Genomic DNA, 25,953 nt, shown 5'->3' on the forward strand with positions numbered 1-25,953 from the left:
GGGGTGGAGGTTGGGATGGGGCACACCCAGCAATACTCAGGGCCTACTCCTGGCTCTGCACACAGGGAACAAGGAATTTTTCTAAATGTTAAAAGCATCATTAAAAAACAGCTTGCAGAAATTACACAAATCAAATTTCTCATTTGTAGTTTAAAGAGAATGGTTACTTTAACATTCTGAGGGCTTAACTTTATGCTCATATTAATCAAGTTTCTTAAAATTGCAATTGTACTAAATTTACTTAAATGAGAGTTATATGATCAAAAACATTTGAAAATGTTATGGTTTATTAAAGGTGAAAAAATGTATTATTATAGAAATTCCCTGAATATTCCACTAAGTATAACTGAAGTAAGAAAATATTTTTCAAATATTTAAAACAATGAATTTCTATGGAGAAACAATAAATCAAGGAGTATGTCTCTGTGGCATAAATCTTCTTAAAATAAATGCTGGAACATGTTAATCAGTAATATTGAATATAGTTTATTAAACAATACTGCATATTGGAAACAACTTGCAGCTTTTTAAAAATGGACCTTCATAAGGAACAAACATGATAAACTCTCAATATCTGCATTGCAAACCATAATGCAAAGAGAGAGAGAGAGAGAGAGAGAGAGAGAAAGAGAGAGAGAGGAGAAAGAAGGAAAGTGCCTGAAGTGGCCTATATAGATGAAAAAAAGAATAAAAATAAGGCCAGATGAAGCAAACTTCTTGAAAAAGGGAATTAAAAATACAAACAATCAAGTCTATGCAACTCAAAAAAGCTCTAAACACACACACAAAACATATATAGATGTCTATAGGAACATATACATATGTGTGTGCATATGTGTGTTTAGTGCCCAGAAGTATGGGTGCTAGTAAAACAATATATTAAGTCTATTCAAAATTATCTATTTTACAGTTTTACTATTACATTGAAAACTTACTGATTATGTTATAAATTAATGGTACTGAAGGTATTTTTTAGAATATACCACCTACTCCAACCCCTTGAGAGTACATATATACATGACACATAGTGATAGCTGATATCTTTTTAATGAGTAAGAAAAATGTGTAATTGTATCTTTGGACCACACCTCACAGTGCTCAGGGCTTACTCCTGGCTTTGCTCTTTGGGATCGCTTTTTGTATACTCTCAGTGGACCATATGGGGTGCCAGAGATCCAACCACAGTCAACTGCATAGAAAGCAAATATCTTACCAAATGTACTGTCTCCCCAGACCCTCATGTATAATTCCTTTTAAAAAAAACTTATTAATTTAAGTATTATAGTTTAGGTAATATGCTTATAATATTGCTAAATTTTATTATTTTGATGAGCAGTTACTACACCTCCCAAACCTTCCTAACATCAATATGTCTAAAACTCTATCACTGACCTTATCCAAAACTCACAGCTGGTAATCTCAGTTTTATAATTCAAGGTCAGGAGTTTGTTATTCTTTGGTACTGATTGTTCCCTTATTTTGTTGTTATATGTACTACAGAAGAGTAAGATCATCCAGTATTTGACCTTCTTCTCTGACTTACTTAGCTCTATGTATAATTGTTGTCCTAATTGCTTTTCTTCTTTTTATCAATAATTTTGAGATAAAATCATTAAACCTTGAATATTGGAAGTTAGTAAAATCTATACCATGATTAGTTTCTAGCATAAATATTCTACTAATAATGCTATTGTCACTATTTTGAAAGTTATATATCATATAATCTCAGTGGCCTACAAATAAAGATAAGACCAATAATATAAATTCATTAAAGTATCAAGCACTAAATATTACAAGAAATAAAAGATTGCAATTGATCACTATATGGTTCTAGCCTACAGGTAAAGAATTTTAAAATGAGAACATTGTCTAATGGAAAATAGGAGAGGGTGAAACATATGTCTCAAGGCAAATTGGACCTGCCATACTTATCCTTTAAACTCACCTCTAAGTTATTTTAATATTGCATGTTAATAACTTCATTAAGTTTCCTTAACTTACTGCCTCTATCACTATAGAGTAGAAGACACAGAGATGCTTATTTTCTTTTACAGTTAATCATAGCTTTGGTAATTGATAATGATTGGGATTAATTCTTAATAGCACCTGGGGCTGAGATCTCAAAGCCTACTTAGTTGGGGACTGGGCCTTCCAGTAGCTAGACAGTTAACACACACCAACTGCTGTGTAACCCCATCAATGGCCAGGATCCAGACTATAACACCAAGCTCCCGGTAGAGAACAAAGCAGAGTCTCCTACCCCCGTGCCTGACTGTCCTCACCAGGGCCCGACAGCTGAAGACCTCCGGAACCCAGCCAAAGCCATGCTGAGACCACTCTATACATGTTTGGATGAGCCTCACGCATTAAGGAACCGGCAGAGGAACCAGGTGTGCAGGACCCGGGGCTGAGATCTCCAAGCCTGCTCACTTCAGGACTGGGCCTTCCAGTAGCTAGACAATTGCACACACCAATTGCCATGTAACCCCATCAATGGCCAGGATCCAGAGACTATAACACCAAGATCATGGAAGTGTGACTTCTTATTCTCTAGTTCTTGCTCTCAGAGAACTCGGCAGGCTACTGAGAGTATCATACCAGCACATATGCCTGAATAGGAACACCTGTAAAGTTTATTTGTGTTTTCAGGCTACTGAGAATATTCCGCCCACATGGCAGAGCCTGGCAAGCTAACTGTGATGTATTCAATATGCCAAATCCATTAAATACAATGGGGCTCATTCCTCTGTCCCTGAATACGGCAGCATTGAGAAGGATGTGGAAGGAGAGGCTGATAAAATCTCAAGGCTGAACTAGGCTGCCAAAACGAAGAAAGACAAAAATGAGTGTCTGAACTTTAAATGCACGTAAGCTGGCATCTGATGCATCCATCGAGAACCTGATGGTACAAGCGCGAAAGATCAAGTACGACTTCATTGATCTGACTGAGACAAGAAGGCATCAATCACATCACGCCATTTTCGACACTGGAGAAGAACTGTTCCTTGGAACATATGACAAAAGAGGCGTCGGTGGTGTCAGTGCCCTTGTCAACACAAACTTAGCCATGAGCATTGATTCATTCTAATGCCTAAGAACCTGAAGCAGATGATTACACTTGAATAGGTGTGGCTCACTGCCAGCAGTTTTTATCTTCGTTTTCTACGCACCAACATTCAATTATGATGAAGGAGAAATTGAGAAGTTCTACAAGGAGCTGGAGAACTTCTATAAAAAGACCACACCTTCTACAAGACAATTGTCAGTGATTTTAATGCCAAGATAGGACCGAGAAGATCAGCTGAAGAACTCCACATGGGGACCCATGGTCTAGAATGGAACAAACAGGGTGACAGACTGTCTGAGTTCATCATGTCAACCAAGACCATCCATGGTAACTCACATTTTCAGAAGGCTGAATCTAAACGTTGGACACAGGACTCTCCCAGTGGGCGGTTCCACAACAAAATTGACCACATCATATTCAATCTGATTTTGCCTGACTGATATTGCTATTATCCAAAAATTCCAAACGGGATCGGACCACCATCTTCTTCATGCAAAATTCTACTTCATAGAGAGGGGAGAAAGGAATGCAAAGTTTAAGAAAAGAACTCCCAGAACGACCACCAACTGGGAGCTCTTTGGCTCTGTTGCAGCAACATGCAAAGATGCCGTCATTGACAACATTGATGAGGAATACGATCAACTGGTCCAGCACCTCCATGATTGTGCAGGGAACACCAAGAGAGAGATAACCACCAAAAAAAAGCCTGTCTTCTAAAACTTTTTTTAATTAATTTATTTTTCTCTAATTTTTATTATTTACTAATAAAAATGGTTTTACACACCATGAGGTACAGTTGTAGACTTACAGATTTTTGTGCTTGGGTTTCATTTATACAAAGATCAAATACTTACTCACCAACATGACTTGGCGCATGCCTCAGGCAACCACAAGTAAACATCCAAGCTCGCAAAGCAGTGTAGAGAAATGATCAAGGAAGACCTCAAAGAGAGAAGTGTAGCAGTGCTGGTAGATGTTGGAGAAGACGGGACAAGCATTCATAATGCCTGTCTGTCCTTCACAAACTACAAGACCAAGATGATTGCCAACCGACATCCTGGTGGATCTATCAAATCTTCCAGAAGGGCAATGGAAAAAATTATTCATGAGTTCTATGCAGATCTCTTTAATATCCATGTCCACCTGCCCACACACCAAATTCCGCAGGATGGATATGTCATTCCCAACGTTCTCCCTTCCGAAATCTGACAGGCCATCTCATCGGTAAAGAAACAAAGAGCAACTGGCCCAGACAAGGTCAGACCTGAATACCCGAAGAACCTGCCATCAGTACTCATCAATATACTGGCTCAGCTCTTCACATGATACCTGTCTGAATGCAAGTTTCCATCCCAATGGAAAACCAGCAGGACTGTACTACTTACTATACAAGAAGGGAGACATCTACGACACTGGCAACTAACACCCAAACTGCCTATTGTCTGTCATCTACAAGTTGTTCACTCAAGTCATCCTGAATAGGATTGGCAAAACACTAGATGAAGGATAACCATGAGAGCAAGCTGTGTTCCGAAAAGGATTCAGCACCATCAACCATATCCACACGATAACCAAGCTCATTGAGGTTACTTGGGAGTTAAAGATGCTGCTCTGTCTAACATTCATTAATTTAAAGAAGGCCTTTGATTCTATTGAGATGAAAGTGGTCATCGAAGCCCTAGCCAATCAGGGCGTTCAAACTCAATACAACAGGATCCTCCATGACCTGTATTATGGATTCACTACCAGGAACTCACTATTCTACAAAGAAGTGATCATCGATGTCAAGAGAGGGATTCAGCAGGGTGATACTATTTCACCGAAACTCTTCAGTGCCACCCTCGAGAACATCATGCGACGACTGGAATGGGAAGGAATGGGAGTGAAAATGGACGGTCAGCAACTACACCACCTCCACTTTGCTGATGACATCGTTCTGATAACACCAAACATCAGCCAATTGGCACAGATGCTTACCGACTTCAACCGTGAGTGTGGAAAGGTCGGACTACAGCTGAATCTCACAAAGACAATGTTCTTGAGAAACAGTCTTGTTCCTGATGTTCCATTCACTCTCAATGGAACAACCATCTCCGAATGCAACAGTTACTTGTACCTATGTCGAGAAGTCAACATGACGAATGACCTGGCACCTGAGTTGCACAGGAGGAAGAGAGTGGCTTGGAGTGCCTTCAAGAACATTGAAGAAATAACTAAGAGGACAAAGAACCTCAGCTCCGAGCACATCTCTTTGATTCCACTGTTCGTCCTGCATTAACATACACCTCAGAGATCTGGGCCCTACAAAAACAGGATGAGAACGCTATTCAGTTCTCTCAAAGAGGAATCAAAAGAGCTATGCTTGGAGTATCACGCTTAACTCAAATGAAAGAAAGAATCCGGAGTTCCAACCTCCATCAACGCTCTAGAATCGATTCTCCCAGGATGGGAGAAGCATGCTGAGAGTGGACTATAGACCAAACATGATTGCCACTCAATGCCTCTTTTGCATACCACAACACCCAAAAGTAGAGAGAGAACAAAAGGGAATGCCTGGCCACAGAAACAGGGTGGGATGGGGGGCATGGGTGGTTGGAGGGATACTGGGACTCATGATGGTGGAGGATGAGCACTGGTGGAGGGATGGGTAAGTGGTCATTGTATAACTGAAACCCAAGCACAAAAATTTGTAAGTCTACAACAGTACCTCATGGTGTTTCACTAATAAAAATTAAAAAAAAAGAATCAGCGACCCTGTCTCATTTTTCAAGGCATCGAAAATCAGATGGGCTGGACACGTAATGCGATTTGGAGACAACTGCTGGACTAGAGCCATTACCAACTGGATTCCACAGGATGTCAAAAGATTACGTGGCCACCCACCTACGAGATAGGCAGATTTCTAATTGAAGATCCTGAATGATCAGTTTGAGGCTCTTTGTGTTCCTAGAACAGCAGATGCCATTGTGCTACAATAGCACACAACAGGGATGAATGGAGATGTTACTGGCTCCCGTTCAAGCAAATCAATATCAAGGAGCATGTTTCTACTAAATCTTTGTAAAGCACTATTAATCGACACAAGCTTCATTGTTCTCGTTGCTGCAAAATCTTCTCCAAATAGTGTAAAGTAAGTTGGAAAGAAAGAGTAACATAAGGTTTCCTCAACCTTCTTCCTCTCAAAAAAGAAATTCATGGTTCTGCAGAAATAGTACGGAGGTTATGGCACATATGTTGCAAACAGCCAACTTTAACTAGAGCTCCAGCACCACATGGTTCCCGGCAGGGTGAGATGGGGGTATGGGACGTGGGAGGAATACTGGGACCTGTGGTGGTGGAAAATGGGCACTGGTGGAGGAATGGGTACTTGATCATTGTATAACTGAAACCCAGGCACAAATATTTGTAAGTCTACAACAGTACCTCATGGTGTTTCACTAATAAAAATTTTTAAAAAATCACTAGATCTAACCCTGGAAGTTCTCCTGAGCACTGCTGTTTGCTTGCATAATTCTTTGCAATACCTGGCCTGAATAGCACCACATCCCAGGGCCCTTACTTTGAAAAATTGACTCAGTTGGCTCAAAATTGCTGATTGACACCTTAGAGTCACTTGGAATCGCCCTGAAAAGTAAATAGAATTTGTTTAAATAATAATAATATGAAGGAAAAAATAGCTAGTAGGCTCGTGGCTTACAGCCATCAATTGGCTGGTTCAATCACTGGCCAGCAAAGAGCTGGGGGAACCCCAGAGTACCACTGGTTATGTCCCAGAATGAATGATAATTATAAGAACATGCAAGTCTCTACTCATTACACATTATACTTAGATAAACTCCAAGTTCTTAAGATGACCATCAACAACTTAATTTTCTAATTCTATTGTTACTACCCTTTTCCATTTCATTATGGGCCAACTCCCTGGTCTCCTTTCTGTGTCACACATAATGTAAACATGCTTCCCTGTCAAATCTAAGCACACACTCTTCTCCTCGCTCAGTTCTCACCTGTCTACCCTGCTAAAATTAATTAAATGTCTTATTAAGCATTCCAATTGCTTTCCCCAAGTTAGTATGCATTGAAAAGTAGCAAGAATAGGAACCATTCCGGGCACCCTCTGCTCACTCATCCAGGTCCCTGCCCGGCGGCAAGGCCCCTTCCCGGAGCTGCGAGTTATTCTCCCCCTACATATCCCATAGGAACCATAAGTTACCCTCTTAGATGAAACTTTCACTAGGTTAGCTTAACCACCAGAAACACATTAGCCAATAATTCATTAAGCCCATCTTAATTCATTCTGCATCTCAAGCAGAATAGTAACAGTGAGCGTGAAGGTCTAAACCACACAGGTCACAATGGTAAGGTAACACAGAAGCCCACCAACCTTACTTCTTGAAGAGGATAGCCCGGAATACACCAACAGAATTGAAGTGCTAGACAACCTCTCTGACAAGAAATTTAGAAGAGAGCTACTGAGGATGCTTAGGGAGCTAAAAGAATCAATGGAAAGTAACGCTAATAAAAGACAAGAGGAGTTGAAGGTAGAAATGAGGAAAATGCAAACAAAATTACAAACGGAAATGTTTGACCTGAAAAACCTGGTAGGCAAATTGAAAAACTCAGTGGAAGGCCTCAGCAGCAGAGTAACAGCTGCTGAGAACAGAATCAGTGAACTCGAAGATGAAGTCCAGAGACTCTCCAGAAAAGAGCAGAAAATGGAAAAGAGACTCACAATTCGGGAACAGATGGCAAGAGAAGATCCTGATAAAGCCAAGAGGAGTAACATAGGAATTATTGGAGTCCCGGAGGGACAGGAAGAAAACCCTGATGAAGAAGAAACTGGCAAAGACATCATTGCTACAATGTCCCCAGAGCTGAAGAAAACATGCAACCACATTCAGCAGGCCCGAAGGTACCAACTAGAAGAAATCCGAATAAAAACACCCCAAGATACATCCTGATAAAAATGACCAACACCTTAGATAGAGGCAAAATTCTGAGGCATCAAGAACAAAGAAAGAAATTTTCTATAAAGGAGCATTCTTAAGATTCACAGCTGATTTGTCTGATGAAACCCCCATGACCTGAAAACAGTGGTGGGATATAGTGAAAAAACTCAATGAAAATAAATGCCTCACCAAAAATATTTTACCCAGCAAGACTCTCTTTCATAACAGAAGGAAAAACACACAGTTTCACAGACAAACAATAGCTCAGGAACTTCACAGACTCAAACCATGGTTACAAGAGCAAATAAATAGGCACTTTAAGACAAGACAGGCCCTTCAAGTACACCAAATTTCAGCAGAAAAATGGGACAAAACTCCATAACAATAATCTCTCTCCACCTCGGGGCTGGAGCGATAGCATAGCGGGTAGGGCGTTTGTCTTGCACGCGGCCAACCTGGGTTCGATTTCCAGCATCCCATATGGTCCCCTGAGCACCACCAGGAATAATTTCTGAGTGCAGAGCCAGGAGTAACCCCTGTGCATATCCTGATGTGACCCAAAAAGAAAAAAATAATAATCTCTCTCCACCTCAATGGGCTAAACGCACCAATTGAAAGACATAGAGTGGCAGGATGAATTAGAAAATCGAATCCAGCATTCTGCTGCCTCCGACAAACACATCTCAATAGTCAAAACAAACACAGGCTCAGAATCAAAGGCTGGAAAAGAATCCTACAAGCAAACAACTCCCATAAAAAAGCTACGGTAGCCATCCTAGTATCAGACCACATTGATTTTAGACTGAAGAAGGTCACAAGAGACAGTGAGGGCCATTTCTTATTGATCAAGGGATCCGTACAACAGGAAGAACTTACAATACTAAGTGTATATGCAACTAATGAGGGACCAGCAAAGTACTTAAAACAACTACTCATAGACTTGGAGAAAGACATCGATAGCAACACAATACTAGTGGGAGACTTCAACACCACTTTATCACCTCTTGATAGATCAACCAGGATCAAGCTTAGCAAGAATATACTTCATATGAGGAAAAAAATGGAAGAAAGAAACTTAGTAGATATATACAGGACACTTCATCCTCAAAAAGCTGAATTCACATTCTTCTCAAGTATGCATGGAACATTCTTCAAGATAGACCACATGCTGAGGCAGAAAACATACCTCCAATAAAATTAAGAAGATAGAAATTGTATCAACAATCTTCTCAGACCACAATACACTGAAATTAGATGTAAATCACACACAAAAACAGAAAGCTAAATCAAACACCTGGAAATTAAACAGTTCACGTTTGGACAATGAGTGGCTTAGAAAGGACATCAAAGAGGAAATCAAAAGATTCCTAGAAACGAATGAAAATGAGAACACGAGTTACCAAAACTTATGGGACACAGCAAAAGCTGTGTTAAGAGGAAAGTTTATAGCTCTACAAGCATTTCTCAGGAAGGAGGAGTGAGCCCACATAAGTAATCTAACCTCACAGCTTAAGATCTTGGATAATGACCAAGAAAGGGAACCCAATCTGAACAGGAGGAAGGAAATAATAAAACTCAGAGCAAAGAATGATAAGATGGAAACCCAAAAAATAATCCAAAAGCTGGTTCTTCAAGAAAATAAACAAGATCGATAAGCCTCTAGCAAAACTCACAAAGAGAGGGAGAGAGAAAACCCTAATAAACCGAATCAGAAATTAAAAGGGGGTCATTACAACAGAAACTATAGAAATTCAAAGGATCCTCGGGGTCACTTTGAGAAGCTTTATGCCATAGAACATGAAAACCTTGAGGAAATGGATAAATTCCTAGATTCCTGTAGCCTCCCAAGGTTGAATAAAGAAGACCTGGAATACCTGAACAAACCTATCGCCATCAATGAAATTGAAACAGTAGTAAAAAATCTCACCAAGGACAAAAGCCCTGGCCCAGATGGATTCACTAGTGAATTCTTCCAAATCTTTAAAGAGGACTTACTCCCAATCCTCTTTTAGCTTTCCCATGAAACTGAAGTATCAAAAACACTTCTGAACAGTTTTTATGAAGCAAATATCACCCTGATACTAAAAGAAGACATAGATACCACAAAGAAAGAGAACTACAGGTCGATATTCCTGATGAACACAGGCTCAAAGATCCTCAACAAACTATTAGCAAAGATGATCCAACGACTCATCAAAAAGATCATACACCATGACCAAATAGGATTCATCCCACAGCTGCAAGGATGGTTTAACATTCGAAAATCGATCAACATAATCCATCATATCAATAAAAGAAAAGATAAAAGCCATATGATCATATCAATATACACAGAGAAAGCATTTGACAAGATCCAGCACCCGTTTATGATGAAAACTCTCAGCAAAATAGGCATTGAAGGAACTTTCCTCAATATAGTCAAAGCCACCTACCACAAGCCCACGCCAAGTATCATTCTGAATGGGGAAAAACTAAAATCCTTCCCTCTAAGATCGGATCAAGACAAGGTTGCCCACTTTCACTACTCCTATTCAATATAGTACTGGAAGTCCTCGCCATTGCGGTTAGGCAAGAGAAATGTATCAAGGGAATACAGATAGAAAAAGAAAAGATCAAACTACCACTATTTGCAGACAATATGATACTATACTTAGAAAACCCTAAAGCCTCTACAGAAAAGCTTCTAGAAACAATAGGTCAGTTTAGTAAAGTGGCAGGCTACAAAATCAATACCCAAAAGTCCATGGCTTTCTTATATACAAATAACGAAAGAGAAAAAATAGACATTAAAAAAAATCCCGTTCACAATAGTACCTCAGAAAATCAAGTACCTTGGAATCAACTTAACCAAACAAGTGAAGGACCTATACAAGGAAAATTCAAAACTTCAAGAAATAAAAGAAGACACTAGGAAATGCAGATATATCCCCTGCTCATGGATAGGAAGGATTAACATTATCAAAATGGCAATACTGGCCAAAGCACTATACATATTCAATGCTGTCCCTACCAGGATACCCATGATATTTTTCAAAGAAATATACAAAACACTCCCAAAATTCATATGGAACAATAAACACCCACGAATAGCTAAAACAATCCTTGGGAAAAAGAAGATGGGTGACATCACTCTCTCCAACTTCAAACTGTACTACAAAGCAGTAGTAATTAAGACAGCATGGTACTGGGCTAGAAAGAGACCTAAAGACAAATGGAACAAAGCTGAATATTCTATCACAGACCCCCAAGTATATGGCCACTTAATCTTTGACAAAGGAGCAAGAAATGTGAAGTGGAACAAGGAAAGTCTCTTCAACAAGTAGGGCAGGGGAAACGGCAGAGCTACCTGCAAAAAAAATGAACTCTGACCTCTGTCTAATGCCAGGCACAAAAGTCAGATCAAAGTGGATTAAAGACCTCAATATCAGACATGAATCAATAAGGTACACAGAGGAAAATGTAGGCAGAATTCTCCACGACATTGAAGCTAAAAACATCTTTAAGGGGTTCCCGGCTTGTCCTTCATGCCCTACAGAGATCACAAATTGCTCCCCACAAGCAACTCTCTGACACAGCCATGGCTCCAGAGCCATAGAAACCAATCTCATAATTATCTGGCTCTTGGAAGAAATTCCTCCAGACTTAATAAATAAAATATCAGAAATCCAAAATCTCACGGCCGCTATTGTGGCCTAGCAACATCATAAAACTCTCTTAACCAGCTGTAGAAAAAAATTATTTCACAATGCCTTTTCAGCAGTTCTGATTGTTGGGTGTAAACTCTAAAGAATAATGGTGCATCTTTTGTTGAAACAATGAACCAAAGTAGATAGAGAGTTAAGTAGAATTCATCTTCCTCACAGGCATTGGGGGGGTGGAAGGGGGGTATATTGGGGTTCTTGGTGGTGAAAAATAAGTACTGGTGAAGGGAAAGGTGTTTGATCATTGCATGACCGAGACTTTAACCTGAAAGCTTTGTGACTTTTCCCACAGTGATTCAATAAATTAAAAAAGTTTAAATTTATTCTAAAATTTCCTTTAAAATTTAACAATATTACTTTAGTTCCTACCAGATCATTAAATATTGTTTTTTAAAAAAAAGAGCAATATGTCACCTTCACCTTCAAATAAACTAGCATTATTCTGGAAAAAAAAAATCTCTAAGGATGAAAAAGCACTGACCATGCAAGTGGAAGCAAACATAAACAAATGGGACTACATCAAACTAAGAAGCTTCTGCACTTCAAAAGATACAGTGACCAAAATAGAGAAAAAGCCCACAGAATGGGAAAGAATATTTACCCGATACCCATCTTATAAGGGATTAATATCCAGGATATACAAGGCACTAGTAGAATTTTACAAGAAAAGAAATCTTTAACCCCATCAAAAAAAAATGGGGAGAAGGAATGAAAAGAAGTTTCTTCAAAAAAAATGCAAATGGACAAAAGACACATGAAAAAATGCACCACATCACTAGCTATCAGCAAATCAGAAAACAATGAGATATCATCTCACACCATGAAGGCTGGCACACATTCATAAGAACAAATGCAACAAGTGTTGGTGTTGATGTGGGAAGAAGGGTTACCCTTTCACTGTTGGTGGGAATGCCCACTAGTTGAGCCTTTCTGGAAAACAATATGGGCAGTCTTTCAAAAGCTAGAAATTGAGCTTCCATATGACCCCTCAATACCACTTCTGGAAATATATCCTGAAGATACAAAAAAGCACAGTAGAAATGACATCTGTACCTATATGTTCATTGCAGCACTGTTCACAGTGGCCAAAATCTGGAAACAATCCAAGTGCCCTAGAACAGATGGCTGGTTAAAGAAACTTTGTTAAATCTACACAATGGAATACTATGCAGCTGTCAGGAGAGATGAAATCATAAACTTTGCTTATAAATGGATAGACATCGACAGTATCATGCTAAGTGAAATGAGTTAGAAAGAGAGGGACAGACATAGAGGAACAGCACTCATTCGTGGAAGTTAAAACAACATAACATGAGGCATCTAAGGATAGTAGATATATGGGACAGATAGATTGCTCCATAGCTGGAAGCCTGCCTCATGAGCAAAGGGGAGAAGGCAGCTGGAATACAGAAGGGTCACGGTCCGCCCATTGATCATTGATTTGCTCGAGCGGACCCAGTAACGTCTCCATCGTGAGACTTGTTGTTACTGTGTTTGGCATATCGAATACATCACGGCAGCTTGCCAGGCTCTGCCATGCGGGCGAGATACTCTCGGTAGCTTGCTGGGCACTCCGAGAGGGTCGGAGAAATAGAACTCGGGTCGGCCATGTTGGCTGCGTGCAAGGCAAGCTCCCTACCGCTGAGGTATCGCTCCAGCCCACAGAAGGGATCACTAAGAAAAAGATGGCTGGAGGAATTGGTCGATATGGTAGATGTGTGCAGAAAGTGGATGAAGTATGACACATGTTAACTTCTCATGGTCTGTATTGCAAACCATAATGCCCCAAAGTAGAAAGAGATTATGGGGAATTATGTTGGCCATGGAGGCAGGGGGATGTGGGAAAGGGAGTTATACCAGGGATTTTGGTGGTGGAGAATGTGCACTGGTGGAGGGATGGGTGTTTACACATTGTGTGATTGTAACCCAAAAACGAAAAACTTGTAACTATCTCACAGTGATTCAATAAAATTTTAAAAAAGAAAAGAAAAAAAGTAGCAAGAATCTTTATCATTCTATTGGTTTACTAGCAATAACTGTAAAAGCTGAATTAATGAAGATATCAAATAAATGGGCTGGAGCGATAGCACAGTGGGTAGGGCATTTGCTTTGCATACAGCCAAAATGGCTGACTCGAGTTGGATTCCTCCACCCCTCTTGGAAAGCCCAGCAAGCTACCAAGAGTATCTCACCTGCACTGCAAAGCCTGGCAAGCTACTCGTGATGTATTCGATATGCCAAAAAAAAAAAAACAAACCAGTAACAACAAGCCTCACGATTTGTTGTGAGATGTTACTGGTGCCTGTTCGAACAAATTGATGAACAATGGGAGAACAGTGCCGCAGTGCAGTGTTGTCAAATAAATGGGTAGTATCAGGTTAAGTAGCAAGAGAAGGGTGGAGGTTACTATAGAGACTGATCAACCAAACTCTAAAAGTGAAAAGTGTAATAGAAGAGTATTCAGTGAATTCATTTAAAGTTCTACCTACATACATAGCAGGTCTAATAATTATAATTAATAAAATGGTCATATATGTGTATATATATATATATTTGGGGATTTTGGGCAAAAGTTGATAGTGCTCAGAATTTATTTTTACCTCTGTGTTCATGGATTATTCTTTGTCAGGCTCAGATGCCAGAGATCAAATCTCACTCAATCATTTGCAAGTCAAGCACATATTTTTTTTAATAAACTACTATAAAATAAACACTAAAATAAATACTCAATTCTAAAATAATATAAAATATTAAACATATGGCTGGAGTGATAGCACAATGGTAGGGCATTTGCCTTGCACACAGCCAGCCGGGCCGAGCCAGGTTCAATTCTTCCTCCCCTCTTGGAGAGCCCTGCAAGCTACTGAGAGTATGTTGCCTGTACAGCAAAGCCTGGCAAGCTCCCCATGATGTATTCAATATGCCAAACACAGTAACAACAAGTCTCAAAATGGAGACATTACTGGGCCTGCTCGAGCAAATCGATGAACAATGGGAGGACAGTGTTTGACAGTATTAAACATATAATAAAATAAATACCACAAAATATTATTTTAAAAACCCATAGTTAGAAAAATAATTTTTCCTGGAACCCAGATGTGAATATAGTAGCATGGCCTTCCTACCTTACAAGCATAAGGCAAAGAGTTCAATTCCTAGTATCACCATATGCACTGATTGTGATCCTCACTGAGCTTGGAGCCTGTCCACCCAGTTGATCCCCAGTGCCATGTTTTTACTTCTTATCCTAAAATTATAACCTATAGCTTAACAGTTGTCCTTTACAAGCAAAGACTTGCAATTCAATAGCTGCAAAAATATTGAGTCAAAAACAACAACTTCAAAATGAAGTTTTCTTTAATATTAGAAAGCGTGAGATATTTAAATATATTTGTTTATCACCCAATAAGAGAGAGAACAAAAGGGAATGCCCTGCCACAGAGGCAGGGTGGGATTGGGGGGATGGGGGTGGGAGGGACACTGGGATCCGTGGTGGTGGGAAATGGGCATCGGTGGAGGGATGGGTATTTGATCATTGTATAATTGAAACCCAAGCACAAAAATGTGTAAGTCTGCAACTGTACCTCATGATGTCTCACTATTAAAAATTAAAAAAAAATATTTGTTTACAGTCTATATACTAAAAGACAGAATTTTTGACTAAAATTACTTCCAAAGTATAAAATAGATGTAAAAATCTGTATTTACGACATATAGTTTTTCATTTCATTAAAAAATTAATACATGCATATTAGGTATGATTAAAGCCAAAAAGAGGTGTAGAGAAACTGAATAAATAATATTGGAATAAAATTAATATTTTATATTAATATAACTCAAAGAACCTACATTTATTTTCTGAGAAAACTAAAGAGAGAGAAAAGCAACTCAGATTTTTACCTAAAGTTCTAAGGTATTGTACTTATTTGTAACTCAAACTTCCTAGTAGACATATGCCAGGATTAAATAAGGTACAAGATTATGTGGCAGGTAAATAATGAGATCTCAAAAATAGTAGCAGACAAAATCATTTTTACTTTGAAAGGAAATCTTCAGGAAAAGATGTGATAATAAACTTTATTAATAGCTACCAAGGGCTGGAGCGATAGCACAGTGGGTAGGGCGTTTGCCTTACACACAGTCAACATGGCTGACATGAGTTTGATTGCTCCACCCTTCTCCGAGAGCCTGGCAAGCTACCGAGAGTATCTTGCCCAAACGGCAAAGCCTGGCAAGCTCCCCGTGACGTATTCAATATGCCAAACACAGTAATAAGTCTCACAATGTTACTGGGCCCGCTCGAGCTAAATAGCTACCAAAATCCTTACTTAGTAAGTGAAAAGTATTAGATTCATTAAGTTAAATTCATCATATCATTTCATTCTCATAATTGTACTGTGGGCTGGAGTGATAGCACAGAGGGTGGGGCATTTGCCTTGCAAGCAGTCAACCTGGGTTCAATTCCTCTGCCCCTCTTGGAGAGCCTGACAAGATACCGAGAGTATCCTCCTGCACAGAAAAGCCTCGCCAGCTACCCATGACGATTTGATATGCCAAAAACAGTAACAACAAGTCTCACAATTTGTTGTGAGACGTTACTGGTGCCCGCTCGAGCAAATCAATGAACAATGGAAGAACAGTGCTACAATTGTACTGTGAGATAAAGATATCACCCTAACACCCTTTTACAAGTAAAAGAAGCTCAGCAAGTAAAACTTGTTTCATTCATAAAGTGAATAAGTTACAAAATATAAATTATAAATAAGGAGTATTCTAAATCTGGGATATTCAATCCTACAAATATATATTTGGATACTATATTATAGATGTTTAATTCTTATTAAAATATAGTTCTTTATAAATATTATTGTCCAAGCTTAGGTGTTTTCTAATAAGGAATAGATGTTCAGGGAAGTTTATTGTCTTTTATTTTGAAACTTTTATTACTTCTTCCAATAATGAATAAACAGTATTTTAAGCTTCAAAAATGCTCCGTTGAAAATAGATCATTGTATAACTGAAACTCAAGCACGAAAATTTCTAAGTCTACAACTGTACCTCATGGTGTTTCACTAATAAAAATTAATAAAAAGAAAATAGACATTTTTAAATCATCTACTGTAAAATGATTATTATGTATTTATCCAGGAAATCCTGTGGCCAAATATATTTGTAATGTCAATTTTTTTAGATCTTATATTATCTTATATAATATTATCTCATAATATTCTTACAGCCTATAGCTGTAAGAATGGCTATATAACAGAGGACAGATGCAAAATGCTCGAGCAGGTGAATGGAGAGAAACAAACCCGTGGTTGGTTGAAAGATAAATTGGCCTGGCTTCTACTTAAAACAGTATGAAGACTTCTCAAGATATGAAAAACAAAACTACTGAGGAATGCCTTGCAATGACCAACTCTGTATATATCCTGGGACCACATAAACCGTGGGCACCACAGGGTGGGCTCAGAGCTTCTGTCCTTGCTAAAAATAAAAATAGAATTAAATAAAATAAAAACAGTCCTGCCACATGATCCAGAAATTTCATATCTTGGTATAGTTCCAAAGAAAACAAAATTGCTTCTTTCAAAAATACATATTCACAACTCTGTTCATAGCAGCATTATGGACTACAGTAAAAATGCTGAAACTACGCAAGGGCAATGATAGATGAGTGGACAAAAATACTGTGGTATATATATACCATGATGTATTACCCATTCATAATAAAATACGTAATGTTGCTTTTGAGGAAAATAATGGTTAAACTGGAAGATGTCCGGCTAAATTCAATAAACTGGAAGTAGATAAAACCAGACGATCTAACTTTGTATGAGAGATATAGAGAAGCAAAGGAAATAAAGATAAGCAAAAGCAAAATCTTGTACTCAGATTCTAAGCTGCGATTACCAATGGGTAATTTAAGGAGAGACCAAGTTTTGTGGTTTGTGGTGGAGGGATATGGGAGTTTGATATGGAAGAATATAATACCCTATAAGAACTGTGATATAAAATTTTACCCTTGTAACATAGTCTTATGAACCAATTTTATCTCAATTTACAAAAAAGGGAACATTAAATAAAACAAAAAAAATACTCTTTTTAGATTTAGAACACTAAGATGAAATATATCTACTAAGACACAAACTACGAAGGGGGTATAACTCATTATAGTAATACTTCAACACACCATGTATGTATTTGCAAAAATTACAAGAAATGACAACTAAAAATTATAATAAATAATAGCTTCAAGTCAGATTGGGTAAGATTTACTGGCCAGTATTTTTTAAAACAAATTAGCTCTTGTCACCAAATACCTGATAAAAAATTCAGTTCTATTTTTCAGAAATGTTGGTAAGTGATTATGAATTTGCATTACACCTATTTTTTTCTGCAACTTGATCTTTTTCACTTCATCATCTTTTTAAGATAGAGCTTGTGAATGATAATCGGAAATAATCACTCTGGATGGATGAGAACTGCATGCTGAAAGTAGGTAAAGAAACAAATATGATAATCTCTCAATATCTGCACTGAAAACCATAATGCCAAAAGAGGAGAGAGAGAGAGAGAGAGAGAGAGAGAGAGAGAGAGAGAGAGAGAGAGAGAGAGAGATGTCTACCATAGAGACAGATTGGGAGCAGGGGTGGTAGGAAGGAAAACTAGGGACCTTGGTGGTGAGAAATGTACACTAGTGGAGGAATGAGTGTTGGAACATTGTGTGACTGAAACCCAATCATGAACAGCTTTGTAACTGTGTATCTCATGGTGATTCAATTTTTAAATTGAAAGAAAAGAATGATAGAGCTTCTGTGAAATTACATGGAGATCGACATTACTCATTTTAAATACTGTGTATTATTCCATTTTATGGATGTACCATCATTTATTGCTGGTGATAAAAATTAATTTTCGTTATCTGTCAAACTGATTTTATCTATTCTTTAATCTTTCACATGGCTTTCTTCACCTATCATAAAATGAATGGCCTATGATTCAAATTATTTTTTATTAGGACACTTTCCTGGATATTTTCCCTGTATAATAATTCAAATATTAGCATTCATCTGAAAATGTGCTTCGACATTCCACATCTTTGTAGCCAAAATACAGCCATAATATGAGGGAGGATAGAGTACTGCAAGAAATCTGAAGACAGGAAATGTTAGATTCTAATTGATTTTCATTCTATCCTGAAAAAGGTATGTAGGGCTTTGGATAATCTGTTTGGTTTATCTGGAAATAAATAATGTCAATGGTAGGTTTTGAAAGCAATGTTTCTAAAAGTGTTTAGCTATTGTTTAAAACCCTTTCAGGATATAGAATTAAAAAATAATACTATATTTTTAAGGCATGTTGTGATTTGGTGATAAACAACAAGCTTGATAGCACAGGATACCTCAGTATATACTTGAGTAGCTTTAAAGCTTAAGGATCAACATTTGGGGCAGAACAGTTGAGAAATTTTGCTTAAACATATCATCAAAATCTACTTTTTATAAAAATGGATTTCTTTTAGTGAAACAATCATTAGAAGCATAAAATAACCTTTTTAGTTCCCCAAGAGCATTTGTTCTTTAAAAGGTGAATTCCAGGCACCAGAAATTTAGTCCTGAAGAAAGTAGTAGATAATGCATGTCATTAACTGAAAACTTGTTACATATCTAAGCAGTTACTGTCATTTTCTATCTTATCTCAACCTCATTTTTCACCATAGCCAATATGCTCCTGCTTCAATAAACATACTCAAACTCCAGTCATAAGAAGGCAAAAATTAGAGAAAGAAGATAGGTACTCCAGTATACATGAGGCTATATTTGTTAAAGGACAATTCCAGTAGACACAATTGAAGTGTTTCTTGGATCTCATGCTTCAAAATAATACTTATGATCATACTTCTCAAAATAAATAAATAAATAAATAATAACTTGGAAATAATTTTAGTCCAAATCACCTATTTTTGTTTTATGTTTACATAAGGTTTTTCGCTAATATTAAGGGTAATTGGGAGATAAGATACTATGGGACAATTGAATATCTAATTATTATGGATAATCATAATATAGGAGTGATTATAATAAAGGGGTGGGTTCCTAATTATTTTCAAATACAAACTGATATATTTCATAATAGGTTTTACAAGGATCTACTTGCGATGAATTAAATCATGTTGACACACTGGGCATAGTCAAGGGATTGATAATTCAACTCCATCACTCTTATACCCAAATACAGAGCGTGCCTCATCAAGTTATTTATCATCTCTGAACTGCTAGTCCTACAATGTAGAGCATGCAGTTCTGATACTCACTGGCAGTATCCCATGACCTGGGTACACGAAGCCCATTCCTATACAGTCTATGAGTGATGATCAATAGAGGCAGACTACAGGCTGATGCACAGTAGACAATATAATTCAGGATGAACAGTGATTAGGTGGGGGCAAACAGAATGCAATACACACAGGACAAGAACAGGTGGTAAGTGGGAGACAACACCTTAGACCAATAATTACATGAGGAGGATTGGTATAAACTGAAACAAAATTATTTTTGAAAAAAAAATTTATTTTTGTAGATCCCATCACTATTGCCCATTATTTATCTAGATTCCATTATTACCAATCATCCTGTTGTCTAGATTCCATAGGTGTCAACATCCTAATTTCCAAACCCAGCCACAGGTGATAGCCAATCATTAATCTGTCCAGGATCTCAGCCCCCCATCCCCCACCCCCGGATCCACTCTGTTACCCATTATCCAGGTTCTGGGAATGTTCTTGCAGTTCACCCATTCCACCTGGTATCAGAGCTTTATGAGCAGGAACTCCAACACAGTCCCATTGACTGCGTAACGCATGTGAAATCAAGTGGGTGGCCATCATACATGAGGAGAGAGTCACATACACTTCGTGTTAGCTTCCCACAACATGCCTGCCTGTATTATATGGCCTGTGAATTATGGACAACTAAATGGCCTTGCCAGAAATCAAAGGTTTCCAACCTCTGCTCCAGTCCATAATCTGTAAGTATTATTAAACTAAATAAACTTTATTGAATTCTTTAACTCTAGAATATTTGAATTTGAGCAATATGACATGATGTCATCAGCTGTCACCAAAATAAAATGTAGGTAAGTTATTTTCTTATGGTTCTTCTACTTTTCTCTAATTAGTCTTTCAGATTTTTTTGGAAACAATTTCCAACAGAGTGATGGCATTTGAAGGAAGACATGATATGGAATGCGTTCTTAATACAAGAAATATATTTTTGAACTCCTTAATCAACTTAAAATGAAAATTAAATTTCAAAAGCATGAAATTTGTTAAAGACAATGTGAAAATAAAAATGTCAAAAGCCAGCAGTTCTCTTCACTTACCTTTTCAAAATATAACTTTCCAACTCAAACATTCAGATTTAAATAAATTTAGTACTAATTGTGCAAGAAAAACTAAAATGTATATAGAAACAAAATTTTCATTTGAAATTAACAAATGAGTCACGACATCGACCTTATACCCCTTACAAAAATTCATTGCAAATGAATCATGGCCCTTAATGTAAAGTGCAAAACTATAAAAGTATTACATGACAACAAAGGAGGAAAACAAAATGACCCGGACATGATGAGAACTTCTTGGAACAATACCGTTTGCATAATTAATGAATAAAATAAGAGTTGAAATTAAAAACTGCTCTGTAATAAGACAGTATCTAGAGAATGAGACAAGTTATGGCTGAAAAAATATTTGAAATAAAGCAAATATGATAATGAATCATTACCAACATATATATATATGTTAATAGTAGATATGATTCTTAAATAGACCTGATAGAATAATGGGCATTATTATTAGAGCAACTTCTTTGCAAGTCTGCAGTAGATAGTTAAAATCCGGTGCCCCATAGACGTTGAATGAAATCCTGCCATTCCTGCTTTCTGCCATCTCCCATTTCAGGCACACTATTGCCAGTTGTGTGTAAGCATGTCAAAAAGCAATGCAGGGGGCTGGAGAGATAGCACAGCGGGTAGAGCATTTGCCTTGCACGCGGCCGACCCAGGTTCAATTCCCAGCATGCCATATGGTCCCCTGAGCACCTCCAGGAGTAACTCCTGAGTACAGATCTAGGAGTAACCCCTTGCATTGCCAAGTGTACCCTCCCCCCCCAAAAAAAGCAAAAAGCAATTCAATTCCTCACCAGCACCACAACTAAACAATATGTAGTCTCCATGGCTGAGAAGTTTGATCTCTTGTGAGTTTAACATTATGTGAGGTCAACTCTTGTGAGCATCACAAAATGACCTCAGTGAGCAAAACAACCATAGTGTGTATGTGTTTGTGTGTTGTGTGTGTGTGTGGGGGGGTCTCAACTAGAAGTGTGAACGCTAGAGATTATGTAAGAAAAGGTCACAAGTAAAAGACCACAAAGGTTGACCCACCAAATCTGATTATGCTAACATGGTAACCTGACATGCTACTTTCAGCAAGCAGTGTAGCCAAAACATTCAGTGTTACCACTAGGTGTGTGTACAACTCCAAGTCACTCCATACAATAATATCAATCTCATAGAAAGCACTGAATTATCCTGCCACATGATCAAGAATCACTGACAGCGGCACCACAGTCAGCTGAGCATATATGGGAGCTCCCCCTCACCCCCATGCACACGAATTTTAAAAAATTGAAGTTCATTTTTAAGAAAAAGAAAGCATGAGCTACATAAGATATTAACATTTGGGAGCATTGACTTTCACGTATTTTGCAAATATTTGTACAGTCTTCGCAATGATTCACTTACCCTAAAATGACTCTAAAATATAAATCCAGATAAGTACTTTAAATTTTTGTTTATATTTTTAAGCAACCAATCTGGGTTTCTGTTTGACCTAGAGATATCTCATTGTTTAATTTCCAAATATTTTGACATCTTAGTGTATCTAGCTGTTATTAATTGCACAACTTAGACTCTCACGGTCAGATAACATCTGGTTCACGAATTTAATTATTTTAAATTTGTCAGGGTTTCATGACAAAATATTATCCTTTGTTGCTTTGAAACTTGCTTATCTTTTAAAATATATTCATTTATTTTTAATTAAGACATCAATTAAACAATTACAAAGTTGTTGTTCATAATAGAATTGTTTCAGGCATACAGTGTTCCCATAATATTTGACCACCAGTGTTCCCAAGGTGCCTGCCATTCCCTGGCCTGCTCCCCTGGTAGGCATATAACAAATTTATGTTTATCTTTTAATTACTTTTTGGTGATAAGGTTTGGATAATATGGTTATGATAGTGGTAAGATTTATGGTTTGATGTACAAAGTTAACTTACCTTCACCCAAAATAAAATGACCAAGATCCTCCAACACCTCCTATGTCACCTATAATTGTCCCCTTCCTTCTTCCCTTACTGTAGTTTATCTTCCTGAATGTTGTACGTACACAGAAAAGACTGTGAATCCTACTACTGTATAGAAATGTCCTACAGATAAAACAAAAATGCTTAATACTGCTGTGCATGCCTTTAGTGTTTGTTTAATGATTTTTAAAAGAAGTTTTGAATCACTATAATTGTGCATTAGTGTTTTGGTTCTGTTGGTAGAGTGTTATGAAGTTGAATGCTTTGTTTACATTTATCTGCATGTAAAATGGCCAATTCATCTCGAAGAACTATGGAAGAATTATTTCTTTTTATTAGCCCTCCTTATTTCAAGTTCTGAAGTCTATTCATTCAGCTATTTCTCTGTAATTCATGTTGTTTTCATAAATTAATTTTCATGTTTTTACTTTTACCCTATAATTGTGTGTATATATTTTAATTGTATAGGTAGTATGTAGTTAGGGATTAGTTTTTTATTCAACCAAACAATTGTTATTTAATTGTTACTTTTAGAAGTTTGTTTTTGGTGTTTAGGATTAAAACCAATGATTCACCAATGTGAAACAGGAACCATATACATAGAATTTTAAATATAATGTAACCATTTTTTAATTTCAATTTAAATCTACCATTTGCTCATTTCTATTTCTATTATTTGTCCTGTTCTTTGTTTTTCCTTTAATTTTCTGCCTTTTGGTTTGAGTATTTTCATTTTATTTTGATTCATTTATAAAATTTGAAAATTACATATTTTGCTTTTTCTCTATTTGTATAGCATACGTTTTATCATAGTCTACAGTTATTTATAGTACTAACTTCAAATATCTAAAATAATTTTACAATAATATTCTTTTTCCTTAAAAATTCTATTTTTAAGTTAAACAAATACTGATTATCTGATCCAGGCACTTCACCTCTCAAGATTTGACCATAAAATTAAATGCAGAACCTGGATCCTCAGCCTCCCGCCAGAAAGCCCTGAGCCTGGTCAGCTGCTTTGCTGGAGGTGTCTTTCTGGCCACCTGCCTCCTGGATTTGCTACCAGGCTACCTGGCTGCCATAGATGAGGCACTGGCATCCCAGCACGTGATGCTCCAGCTCCCCCTGCAAGAACTCATCCTGGCCATGGGCTTTCTCTTGATCCTGGTGATGAAGCAGATCACACTGGCTTACAAGGAGCAGTCGGGATCCCCACCTTGACAGGAAACCAGGGCTCTGTTGGGAACAGCAAATGGTGCCCCTCAGCACTGGCATTATGGACCTGGCTTTCCTGCCGCCCCTTCAGCACTGTGTGTCTGTGTGCTGGTTTTCTCTCTGGCCCCGCACTCAGTGTTTGAAGGCCTGGCCATGAGGCTTCAGCGAGACTGGGCTCAGGCCTTGGAGCTGCGCTTTGCCTTACTGCTCCACAAGGGCATCCTGACTGTCAGCCTGTCCCTGCGGCTGCTGCAGAGTCACCTGCGAGCTCATATGGTAGCTGGCTGTGGCTCCTTTTCTCCTGCATGACGCCTCTGGGCATTGGGCTGGGTGCAGCTCTGGCACAGCCAGCAGGGCCACTGCACCAGCTGGTCCAATCTGTTTTGGAGGGCATGGTGGCAGGCACCTTTCTCTATGTCACTTTCCTGGAAATCCTGCCCCAGGACTTGTTCACGCCTGAGCAGAGGATCTTCAAAGTGATTCTGCTCCTAGCAGGCTTTGACCTGCTCACTGGCCTGCTCTTCATCCAAGTCTAGGGGAGCCCGAGAGGGAGGGGGGGTGAAGGCGGTGGCTGGAGTCTTCCTAACCCTCCTCTATTCAGTCTGTGGGGATTAGGACAGAATGGGAAAGGACAGCATTGAGGACCAGAGCGCTCTCTAGGTGATGGGGAGAGAGCCTCTGGGATTAACTGGCCAATGAGAGGGAAGTTTTCAGACCGGAATCTGGCCTCTTGCCAGAGAGACAAAGGGTCATCAAATCACTTAACATGATCAGGGTAAGTATTGATAGAGAAATCACTCATGGACTGCTAGAATCCACGTGACACACTACACATGGGGCAGACTGACTAGGGCAGCTGAGGTTGGGTTTCCAGCAGCTATGGGATAAAGACTGTATCCCATTTCAGTCCTCTGAGCTGGAGTGACAAACCTGCCCCCCTTTCCTTGTCCCCTGATCTCCTGTTCCTCCCTAGAGTCGCTGTCAGACAGCTCTTTCTGCCAGCTTTGGTGCCTTCTCCGGCTCCTCTCTTTAAAGTGCCAAAATACTACCCATAAGCACAGTGAGGGCACAAAGCCCTGCCCTTTTCTCAGTAGAGGTGTGCTGCTTGCTCTTCATTCTGGTCCCAGATCCTGGCCTGGGGCAGAGGCCTGAGGTAGGCTGAGTTGGACTGGGGCAGGAAGTATGATTGGAAGGGCTTCCAGCTTGCACACTGCTGCACCCTAGGATGAGGGAACACGAAAGTGATGCCCTGCACTGCGGTGACAAATCCTCAGCTGCCAAAACTTTTTTTTTTTATACCAGCAGAACTCCAGGGTACAGGGGCTGGCTCACTACCAAGATTATTTTGGGGGAGGGAGAACTATGCATAGGGCCATTTTCTCTAGAATCTTTTTTATTAACTGACTTGTTTGGGGTTGTGTTACCCCAAATAAAAGACGTTTTGGTAAAAAAAAATAAATGCAGATATTTATAAACTGTTTAGTATCAAATTTTCTGACAGTTTATCTGTAATAACCAATAATCAGAAATAACCTAGTGCTCATACAGGTGAATAACAAATTCTGGTGTATTCATTCAATTCATTCTATTTAGCAACAAGAATGAGTGAACTATAGATAACATGATCTATAGATAACACAATAAAAACC

General features: G+C 38.4%; 1 pseudogene; it reads left to right on the forward strand.

Moving 5' to 3' along the window:
* Window positions 1–6,108: 6,108 nt before the first annotated feature.
* On the forward strand, window positions 6,109–24,854 carry LOC130043137 (zinc transporter ZIP1-like; annotated as a pseudogene).
* Window positions 24,855–25,953: the final 1,099 nt, after the last annotated feature.

Source organism: Sorex fumeus, unplaced genomic scaffold, assembly GCF_029834395.1.
Source record: "Sorex fumeus unplaced genomic scaffold, SorFum_2.1 ptg000007l, whole genome shotgun sequence".
NCBI lineage: Eukaryota > Metazoa > Chordata > Mammalia > Eulipotyphla > Soricidae > Sorex > Sorex fumeus.